The sequence below is a fragment of the Anser brachyrhynchus genome, assembly GCF_964034855.1.
Source record: "Anser brachyrhynchus genome assembly, chromosome: Z".
Lineage (NCBI taxonomy): Eukaryota > Metazoa > Chordata > Aves > Anseriformes > Anatidae > Anser > Anser brachyrhynchus.
The window spans coordinates 71,495,437-71,507,543 of record NC_137697.1 but is presented as its reverse complement, the minus strand read 5'-3'; positions in this window follow the sequence as shown (position 1 = coordinate 71,507,543).

The window sequence follows — 12,107 nt, the reverse complement described above, 5'->3', positions numbered from 1 at the left end:
GGGAAGGGAAGGGAAGGGAAGGGAAGGGAAGGGAAGGGAAGGGAAGGGAAGGGAAGGGAAGGGAAGGGAAGGGAAGGGAAGGGAAGGGAAGGGAAGGGAAGGGAAGGGAAGGGAAGGGAAGGGAAGGGAAGGGAAGGGAAGGGAAGGGAAGGGAAGGGAAGGGAAGGGAAGGGAAGGGAAGGGAAGGGAAGGAAGGGAAGGGAAGGGAAGGGAAGGGAAGGGAAGGGAAGGGAAGGGAAGGGAAGGGAAGGGAAGGGAAGGGAAGGAAGGGAAGGGAAGGGAAGGGAAGGGAAGGGAAGGGAAGGGAGAATCTTTAAGTACTCTCCTGCTAACAAGCTGCACTGGAGTGCCAGGGGTTTAGTCAGTGGTTTTAGTGGAAGTATACAAGGGACATATCTGGAAGTGTTAGGATATCTGACATTAGTCTTTTCACAGAATGACATTTTAGTCTTTCTGGTAAGAAAACCTTAGTCCTCAACTAAGTCAGTTTGATCTAAGTAAGGTAAGTTAGAGTGTACGTACCGCAGAAATATACATGAAAATACATGTTTCTTGGAATGAAGGAGTCTCTCATTTCAATTTTACTTGGGCTCAACACAGCTCCTCCATAAATGCTATTTAATGACTTGTTATTTAAATATTTTGTGTTATTACACAAACACACAGATAATAATTAGAGAACTTTATATCTTGATGCTCTCAAGAAAGTCATCACTTTCAGCTTAATATTTTTTGAAATCATACTAAATTTCTGGTACAATGGACCCTGAAACAGATACAGATATTCACGCTGCTGTCATAAGATACAGCTTTTTTTTTTCTTTTTCTTTTTTTTTTTTCTGTTGAAAGATTGAATTGTGTTTAAATTGGTGGATGCTATGACCAGTTTCAAGTGTTGACTAATACAGTATTGGATCAGTTATTCATGTGATCCCTAGGCAATCTTTTCTCTACATGGTAGGTTAATAAGATCAGCATCTGTTTTGGTTCCACGCAGCAGGCAGCTAAGCACCACGCAGATATTTGCACACTCCCCACACAGTGGGATAGGGGAAAGAATTGGAAAAAAGGTAAAACCTGTGGGTTGAGATAAAGACAGTTTAATAGGACAGAAAAGGAAGGGAAAATGATGATGATGAAGATGATAAACGAATATATAAAGAAGTGATGCACAATGCAATTCCTCACCACTCACCAACCAATGCCCAGCCAGTCCCTGAGTAGCGACAGCCTTCCCAGCCAACTCCCCCCATCGTTATTGTTCCACATGACACCACATGCTATGGGACATCCCTTTGGTCAGCTGGGGTGAGGTGTCCTGGTTCTGTCACCTCTCAGCTTCTTATGCATGCCCATCCTCCTCGCTAGTGGGGCAATATGAGAAGCTGGAAAGGCCTTGGCACCGCTCTGCAACAACTAAAACATCATTCTGTTATCAGAATTATTTTATTCCTAAATGCCATACCAATTATTAGGAAGAAAACTAACTCAATCACAGCCAAAAACAGGGCATCATCCAGCTCTCCCTCAGAAAGTCCTCCTTCCAAACTGACATAGGTATGGAAACAGGGACCAAGATAAGGAAGTGCAGGGCATAAAGGTGTACACCATGAATGAAATTAAATAATTTGGTCAAGAACAAGAAACATATGTCTTAAAAACTGTCTACATAGTTAGCAGAAGTCAGAAGGCACTTTTATTGGAAAAAGTAATATTGGAAACATAGACAGATCTGTCCATTAAGTGCTTTGTAATGATCCTGAAGTTCCAGCAACAAATAATAAATATATTTTAGTGCAGAATGTGGGCATGGATCCCTCTAGGAGTGTGCAGTTACTAGCATAAGCACCTGGCCTATTTAGAGAAACAGGATATTTCCTATACCAACCACTGCAACACAGTCTATCACTTCAGCTAGAACATACCTCAGGGTGTGACCGGGGGAACCTTCTTCCCTGAATTATGCCCCTCTGTATCATTTATCAACGTATAATTCTCCATGTCATATGGCAAATGCTGCTTTAAATGCAGTTTCTGGCGTCTAATACAATGAAGTGAGTGCCATTGCACAAAGAATTTGCAAGAGGATTAATTGTAAGGCTCAAAACATTTCAGTAATCAAATCAAACCAAATAGCAAGCTTCAAAATAATAATAAATGCATACAGAAGTTTGACAAGGAGGCAGTTAGGTGCCAATAGAATTGAGCAGAGAAGTACATTGCTAATGAAACCTGGTATGCTGGAATGTAAGCTGCTTACCTCTAGTAAACCATTTTAATACTGATAGATAGATTAAAATGGTATAGAGAAAACAAAGGAATTGGAGCAACAATTGATGGAATGCAGTATATGCTTGGCATCTGTATTTTGATCAACTTGAAAAGCAATTACTTATTTTTATGTGGCTGAGATTGCCTACAGCACTCTTTGGGAATGTTCCCACAATTGCATTGTTGTTCTGAATAGAGCTGTCCAGAAGTGTTCATGTGGGACACGTTATTCCACTGACACCATTTCTCTCATGGAAATGTATGATATTTGATTTGCATGAGCTTCCCAGGTTCAGAACAGACTTTCCGGTTGCTCAGTCCTACCAGCTCACAGTAGCCTGCTAGATCTGTCGTCCTTCTTGAGCAAGTGCTCAAACTATCAGAGAGCTTTCACGATGGTGGGATGAATGTTGATTAACAGGGAATGGGTTGGATTTAACAGAAGATATTGTGATTATAGTTCAGTACTGAACATATTTGCTGAAGATGTGAGATCATATTGAAATGGCTTTTCCTTAATCACTTTCCACCCTCTTTCTTAGATAGAAAACAAACAAGAAAACACACACACACAGGGAAAACAAATCACAAAAAACCTCTTCAGATCTTAAGTGATTCTTTTTTTTTTTTTCTCTCATATATATGTGACTAAGACATTCTCATTACCAGGCTGATTGAAAGATAAAATTCCTAAATGGGAAGGAGGGAAAATGAAATCCTTTCTCAAATATAGAATGTAAAGAAGAATTTCTCTCTTTCCCATTTATATAATGAACAGAGAAGAGACAATCTAGGATTAAAAGCTAAGGTCTGGAACACTGTCTTGTTTTTTGAAGGCCTGAGTTGAAGACTATTTTGTTTGTAGTTTTATCTAGAGTCTGTACACTTGTGAAATCTAAATTAACCAAAGTAAAGTTTGCAGAGAGATCTGGTAAAACACTTTTGGAGTTTTCAGAATAAAAAAAAAAATGGAAAAAATAGGAGCTGTAGGCATGATAACCATCTCTTTTGTGAGTTCCACAGCTAGAACATTCCTCTGATTTCCTAATTTCACAGAGTACTCCTGTGAAAGGCTAAGAACAGACAGCAAGGATGGATCAATATCTACACAACAATACTGAGATATCATTAGATTTAACTGTGTAGGACTGTCAGACATATGACTCACCCTGGTGATGTTTTTGGTGGTGTTCATATGTGGTTATGGTTATTCCTAGAAAAAAACAGTTCTGCCTTCACAGATCTTTAGTGTAAGAGAAAGACATAATGGGCAAATGGTTTTTAACCTCGTTTTCTGTGGTTAGTTTTTCTCTCCATGTTGTGAGTTTCTCCAGTGGAGAGGAACAGAGTCTGAGGATCTGACCTTGGACCAGCCAAACAGAAAAATGTAGCCATTTTTAGATAGTTACTTTAATATGCTGTTTTAAACAACTATCTTGCCTTTAATTTATCTTTCTCGGTGACTCTGTATGGCTTCTGCATGCTTTCAGTTAGCTGCTACTTTTCAGACTAGAGCTGGCTCTATTTCAGTAAACATCACATACAAAAGTGTGTGTGTAAAGGTAAAGACTACCTGTGAAGCTTACATGTTCATGTCTTATGTCAAGTTCTTGTGACATTAATCGTGTCTCTGAGGAACCAGAGCTGTGGGTTCTCCACACCAGGAATTGTAAAGAGGTACAGCCGTCATTGAAAATTTGGTTCTTCTGATACAAACCTGAAATGTCAAAACTGTTGGAATTCTCTTCAGAAATAAATGTGAATACTTGAATTTAAGTTACGAGATAGCTATAGGAGAAGGTTTATTTCCAAAGAGCTTTACACTAGTACCAAAACCTGTTTGGTCAGGTTTTCTGAAGTACACCACAAAACAGCAGTTTTACCTGGAGGATCAAAGAAAAGTCAAGAAGGGGGAGAACGAAGACCAGGCATAATCTAGGCAGAAGAACTTTACTGAAGGCTTACAAGTTAATTAACTTACAAGTTAACAATTTTTTTTTTCCTACATATCTATACACTATTTGATGTTTAAACATTTGAACTTATTCCTTCAAATCTATCACACATAAATTTATAAATTTGCAAAATAATTCAGACCCTTTTGCTCACAGGGCTTTCGATGTTCAGACATAGTCAATGATACATCTGTAAATATGCAAAATATACTGCACCAAAGAAATTCCATCTTTTGAACATCCTTTTACAATTACGGAATGTCAGACAAAAATACTTCCCTTACAGTAAAATAAGAATATCTTTGTTTTATTTCATTCTTTTTCTCTTTTAAAAAAGCTTTAAAGAGTTACAAAATAATCAGAACCGTATTAAAGGAACATATAATCTGTAGAGCTGTAACAAAAATAAATAGTGTGGATTTCAGGAATGATTATCAGAAAAGAACTGTGATAGTTGTAAACATAGTTAATGGAGTGCACTGCATAAAAATCACCTTCTGCTTAAAAAAATACAGTGTGTCAATGCTGTGATTTTAAATCTTCAGCCTTGTTAGATTCCCTTATTAATACTTTCTCTGTTCATTCTGAAAAATTAATAAGCAGTGTTCTAGAAAGACAAATAGGAAGAGAAGATCTGTGCATTTAATTGAGAATATGTGCTGTCCTAATTGAGAATATGTGCTGAGATCTGTTAAGTACTAAATATAGCAGGTTTTTCCTGGTGTTTAAAATAGCTGCCTCATACTGAGTCTGGTTCTTGAATGATAACAAGTCTGTCTGGGAAAGAAAGGAAACCATATTTCTTTCGTTTAGGGGTTCTTCACTTCCTACTGTTTTGGATTGTATAGTCTGCACAAACATTTTCTACGAGAATGAGAAATGTCAGTCTTCTTTCATCAAGAATGCGGGGGTTCAAGCTTTCCTTTGTGAGAGACCTAGAACTCAGGCTGTCATATTAAGAATGGAGTAAGGAGGTTCAGAGGTCCACTGTAATTTGGAGGACAGAATCTAATGTTTTGTAGCAGGGAAAGAGATTATTGCAGTAACAGAACACCTCTGCCTCCTCTTACATTTTTAGTCCACATTTGCTTGTTTTGATCCATGTCAGACATGGATTAAAACCTAGCTTTTCCTCTGCAGATTTTGTTTGTATTCAGAAAGTCTTCTAGAATGTCTTCCCTCAGAACTTTTTTCTCTAAACTAAAAAAGTACTTTTTATTCCTGTTTTCTTCTTATGCAATGCCTTCTAGATTTCTGACTGGTAAAATTTTATTTGAGCGCTTTTAATCTGTGCTAAACCAAATCCTTTTTTTTTTTTTGTGCTTGTCAAATTGGTGTATAGCTTCACTGGATTTCACAAAAATGAAAAGTTTCTTCTCTTCCCTGTTTTCTTCTCCTGGGATTTTTCTTGACTTTGAAATCTAGCACTTTTTTTTTTTTAATCTTTCAGCTGAAACTTTTCTGTGTCCTGCTGCTAGGGAGTCTGATTGATTCAAGATCTGGGTTTGAAAACCTGTTCACCAACACTTAGGTGCTCTCCTTAATCTCTGGGCTTCAGTGTGAGAGGAGAGAATGTGGAGTGCCTTATGCTTAAAACAAAATGCAACAAGAAAGCGAAAAAATCTAAAATCTTCAAGAGGCTGAGAGAGTTGGGACTGCTCAGTCTAGAGAAGAGGGGGCTGAGGTAGGATATTTGTACATAAATACCTGATGGGAGGGTGCAGAGAGGACAGAGACAGGCTATTCTCAGTGGTCCACTGTACCACGATAAGAGGCAATAGGCACAAACTGGAACACAGGAGGTTCCACCTAAATATCAGGAAGCACTTCTTTACTGTGCAGGTGATGGATCACTTGCACAGGTTGCCCAGAAAGGTTGTGGAATCTTCCTCCTTGGAGAGCTTCAGAAGCTGCCTGAACATGGTCCTGGACAATCTTCTCTAGGTGTCCATATTTGAACAGGAGAGTTGGACCACATGACCTCCAGGGGTCCATTCCAGTGTCAGCCGTTCTGTGATTCTGTGATTCAATAACTGCCCTCAAAACGAACACCAGTTTTGGGATGCGTGAAATAATTCACTTGGCCTGAAATAGATCTTACCTGAACTTAAAAAAAAATAAAAATAAAAATAAAAATAAAAAATAGAGGTGTGTGATGTTCATTTTTCATTATAATTTTCTGCCTCTTTCTCAGTTAATTCATGTGGGTTTATTTTGTCCTACCACTGAACCAAGAAACCAATTATTTGCACAGCACTAGTCCATTATACCTCTCAGCACCTTGTAGTCCTTGATCATAAATAAGGAGGTTTCCCTCTGTGGAGAGAGAGATGAGCATTATTTCTGCTCTTCTCAAGAAAAAGGATCAAATGTTAAAGCAACTTCTAGCTGTTCATTCTAAAATTTACTTCCAGTACTTCTACATGTTTCTAATTGGGAAACCAGAGTCCCTATCATTTTGTTAAATAATCCAATGTACAGATCTCATGCCACTACATATTTTGATCAAATGTAACTGCCAACAAATTATGAAGTAATATGGTCTTTGGAGCATTATCAGTTCGTGTGAGTTGCCATTTTCTGTTCTGTTAGGAAGTTCTTGATCACTTCTAACTATAATAATTATACACTTTTACTGAATATGATAAATTCAAATAATATAATGTTTTGTAGTGCTGTGAAAAGGAACCACAGGAACAATGAAATGCAGAAAAGGAGATGGTGTAATGAAAAGTACTAACTCCGTGCTTGATTTTCTAGTACTGACTTGAGTAAAAGTTATTTTCTGTACTTGGCAGATGCTATAGTAAGTTCTATTTGTTTTTTCCTTTAAAGTTTAGAAAACCTTTCACTACAAATCTGTCTGAAAAAGATGTTTGAAAATAGAATTATGTCAAAAAGATCATACAAATAGCTATTTTTTTCCCCTCACTTTACTCAGGAGAAAAAAATTAAACATATAAATACACATTTTCTATCTCTGCCTCTCTTTCTTGATCACTCCCCTCCCACTTCAAATGATATATGTGGAGATAATTTATGGTTGAAATATTTCCCAATATGGGACAAATAATTACAGCTTTTGTGTTCATTGGAGAAATATGTTCATTTTACTCTCTGCCTGGAATAAAAGAATATTGTTGCTTCTTAATCAAGATGGGTCAGATTTGGGCCAATTCGTGTTGGTGTAATCCTAGATACATCTGGTTTGATGAAAGACCTACCTTTTAGCCCTGCTGAGAGGTAGCATTGCCTACTGGAATGCCAGCTTGAAGTCTTACCACAGTATCAGATTCAGGGTATATTCTATATACAGAATCAGGGCTTACATAACAATCAATTTTACAGCTTTTTGGCTGTCTGTCATATTGTCCTTAGCTATTTAAATGCTCCTAAAATGTATTTGACAACAAATCAAAAATAAATGAAGCTTTCAGTCTGACACCGGATACACAAATCTCTACATTGTATTGGGTTTACTTGGCAAGATTTTGGTAATGGGGGGCTTCAGTGATGGCCTCTGTGAGTAGAGTCCAGGAGCTGCCCCATGTTAGGTAAGAGCCAGTTCCAGTTGGCTCCAAAGGGACCCACTGCTGGCCAGAGACTGGCCAATAAGCATTGTTTCTGCTCCTGTGAGAGCAGATCTAAGAAAGGGGAAAAAATGCTATGTAACAGCAGCTGGGAGAGCAAGTAGTGAGAACCAGCCCTGCAGCCCCAAGGTGAGTGCAGAAGGAGGGCAGGAGGTGCTCCAGGCACGCAGTAGCAGTTCCCCTGCGGCCTGTGGAGAGGCCCCTGGTGGAGCAGGCTGTCCCCCTGCACCCACGGGTCCCACACGGAGCAGATCTCCACGCTGCAGCCCGTGGAGGAGCCCCCGGTGGAGCAGGTGGATGTGGCCTGGAGGAGGCTGCGGCCCATGGAGAGCCCCCGCAGGAGCAGGCCCCGGGCCGGAGCTGCAGCCCGTGGAGAGGAGCCCACGCAGGAGCAGGGGGTCTGGGGGGAGCTGCCGCCCGTGGGGGACCCGTGCTGCAGCAGTTTGCTCCTGGGGGATGGATGGACCCCGTGGTACGGAGCCGTGTGGGAGCAGTTCTTGAAGAGCTGCTGCCTGTGGGCAGCCCCCGCAGGCTCAGTTTGGGAAGGACGGCATCCCGTGGGAGGGACCCCATGTGAAGCAGGGGCAGAGAGGTGATAAGACAGCCTTCTGGAGTATCAACCATTCATTTCGTTTCTATGTCACTACTAGTTACTGGCCTCCCAAGAGATGTCCTGTGTCTGATCCCCACTCTCTTAGCATGCTTGTTCAACCAAGTTGCAACCCACTTAATGGTAAATCAAGGTGAAAAAAAATAAAGAAAAAACACACATCAAAACACCATCCCAACCCAACAGTATTTGTAATATGTGGGGCAAAGTGCTACAGGCCCTGTTGGGGCAGATGGCCCATGGTGACATCACTGAGCGATGGGCTGTGACCTCGCAGCCCTCGCTGCTTATCTTGGGGCGCCAGCAGAGGCCACGTCAGCCTAGCTCGTGGCTTGACTCCTGCTGAGCGTGTGTGCGAGGCTTGGAGCACCGAGCGAGGATTTGGTAGAGCCGTGCTGTGGGGCCACCGGCAGCTGTTTCAGTGCCTGTCCCCACAGTCATTGCCTGTGTTTCCCCGGCCCTGCCTGTCTCAGGCAGCTGGGGCCCCGCGGGACGCGCTCGCAGCAGCACAGGTGAGCTGTGTGGGGACACGTGCCCTGGGGCAGCCCACAGGGGGCACGGGAAGGCCAGACATGGGTTTGGGGGGGTTCCTGCAGAAGTGCCAGGGGGGCATTGCCTCTGCTCACCCTGGCACAATGAGTGACCTTGGCCTCTCTCTCTTGTGCAGATTCAGACATCCTTTGGCAGCTGCAGCGCCAGGGTAGGGGAGCAGCTTCTTCAACTCAGCTCTCCCCAGCCCACTGTAGAGCCCGGTGGCCATGGATGTGTCATCGGACTGGACCTGCCCAGCCTGTGGGGAAGGTCAGGACGATGTCGCCTACATGACCCCCTGTCTCCACCGGCTGTGCTATGGCTGTGCCCTGCGGTGGGCAATGGAGAATCCATCGTGCCCCTTCTGCAGGGAGACAATCAAGACCATCAAGTACTCGGTGAGGTCAGACGACGATTACCTGGAGTGTGCTGTCCCAGAGCCTGCAGAGCACTTGGCTGAGGACCAGCAGGAGGAGCAGGAGGCTGTGGAGCCAGTGCCCAGGGCTCCTGACCTCAGCTTCCCACCCGAGGTCTGGGCAGCCTTCTTCCGCGAGCACCCAGAAAACGTCGAGCCCCTGCTTGCGTGGCTGCAGCAGGAGCTGGAGACCATCTCTGGCTCCGAGTGGTGGGAGGTGGCTGCGGGCCTGAGCACGGTGATCGGCTACCTGTGCGTCTACGGTCTCGACGAGGAGGGCTTGGTGCGGGCGCTGCAGCCTTGCCTCAAAAACCAGACGCTGCCTTTCGTGGTGCGGCTCATCACTGCCGCTGTGGAGCTGTGCAGCACAGAGATCCGCCGGCAGCGTGACCGCCAGGACGCCCACGCTGCAGGGAGCCAGGAGGACAGCCCCGCAGCTGCCCACAGCCACGCCACCTCTCCAGGGGAGACTCGTGCCCCTGCCACCACAGAAGAGGAGGAGGCACCTGAGGAGCCAGGGCAGGCGGCAGCAGGTCCCTCTGCCCAGGGCAGGGACTGCTTGCCTGGGGGGCGCCGGCGCGCCCCGAAGAGGAAGGCCAGCAGCAGCCTCCAGGACTCTCCCCAGCCCCGCAAGAGGCCGCCCCGACGGCGGCACTAGGCGGGCACCCCACACCTGGCAGCATAATTTATGAAAATAAAGAAATGTTACTGAAAGAGTCTCTCTATTACTGACAGTGCAGACAGTGCTGCTGTCCATACCCATGTTGGTTTCACAGAATGACAGAATCACAGAATTGTAGGGGTGGAAGGGACCTCGAGAGGTCATCAGGTCCAACCCCTCTGCCAAAGCAGGTTCCCTAGAGCAAGTTCACAGAATCACAGAATCACAGAATCATCTAGGTTGGAAGAGACCTCCAAGATCTCCTAGTCCAACCTCTGACCTAACACTAACGAGTCCTCCACTAAACCATATCACTAAGCTCTACATTTAAACGTCTCTTAAAGACCTCCAGGGATGGTAACTCAACCACTTCCCTGGGCAGCCTATTCCAATGCCTAACAACCCTTTCAGTAAAGAAGTTCTTCCAAATATCCAACCTAAACCTCCCCTGGTGCAACTTTAGCCTATTCCCCCTCGTCCTGTCACCAGGCACGTGGGAGAATATACCAATCCCCACCTCACTATAGCCTCCTTTAAGGTATCTGTAGAGTGCGATAAGGTCACCCCTGAGCCTCCTCTTTTCCAGACTGAACAATCCCAGCTCCCTCAGCCGTTCCTTGTAAGACTTGTTCTCCAGACCCCTCACCAGCTTCGTTGCCCTTCTCTGGACTCTCTCGAGCACCTCCATGTCCTTCTTGTAGCGAGGGGCCCAAAACTGAACACAGTACTCGAGGTGCGGCCTCACCAGAGCCGAGTACAGGGGGACAATCACTTCCCTAGCCCTGCTGGCCACACTGTTTCTTATGCAAGCCAGGATGCTCTTGGCCTTCTTGGCCACCTGAGCACACTGCTGGCTCATATTCAGCCGACTGTCAACCAATACTCCCAGGTCCTTCTCTGCCAGGCAGCTTTCCAACCACTCATCTCCCAGCTTGTAGCGCTGCTTGGGGTTGTTGTGCCCCAGGTGCAGGACCCGGCACTTGGCCTTGTTGAACTTCATACAGTTGGCCTAAGACCATCGCTCCAGCCTACCCAGATCCTCCTGCGGAGCCTTCCTACCCTCAAGCAGTTCAACACACGCACCTAACTTGGTGTCGTCTGCAAACTTACTGAGGGTGCACTCGATCCCCTCATCCAGATCATCGATAAAGATATTAAGGAGAACTGGCCCTAGTACTGAGCCCTGGGGGACTCCACTAGTGACCGGCCTCCAACTGGATTTGGCTCCTTTCACCACGACACTTTGGGCCTGGCTACCCAGCCAGTTTCTAACCCAACAAAGCGTACGCCAGTCCAAACCAAGAGCAGCCAGTTTCTTGAGGAGAATGCTGTGGGAAATGGTGTCAAAAGCCTTACTGAAGTCAAGGTAGACTACATCCACAGCCTTTCCCTCATCCACCAAGTGCATCACTTTGTCATAGAAGGAGATCAGGTTAGTCAAGCAGGACCTGCCTTTCATAAACCCATGCTGACTGAGCCTGATTTCCTGGTTGCTCTGCAAGTGCCACCTAATGACACGCAAGATAATCTGCTCCGTGAGCTTTCCTAGCACTGAGGTCAAACTACCAGGCCTATAGTTTCCCGGGTCTACCTTCCAGCCCTTCTTGTAGATGGGCATCACGTTTGCTAGCCGCCAGTCAACTGGGACCTCCCCTGATAGCCAGGACTGCTGATAAATGACGGAAAGTGGCTTGGCCAGCTCTTCCACCAGTTCTCGCAGTACCCTCAGGTGGATCCTGGCTGGCCCCATCGACTTGCGTACATCTAAGTGCTGTAGCAGGTCGCCAACCATTTCCTCGTGGATTGTGAGGGCCACAATCTGTTCCCCATTCCCTTCCACCAGCTCAGGGTACTGGCTATCCAGATAACAACTAGTCTTGCGGTAAAGACTGAGGCAAAGAAGGCATTAAGCACCTCAGCCTTTTCCTCATCGCTCGTCACTAAGTTTCCCCCCGCATCCAGTAAAGGATGGAGATTCCCCTTAGTCCTCCTTTTCGTGTTAATGTATTTTTAAAAACATTTCCTGTTATCTTTAACAGCAGTAGCCAGATTGAGCTCCAGATGAGCTTTGGCC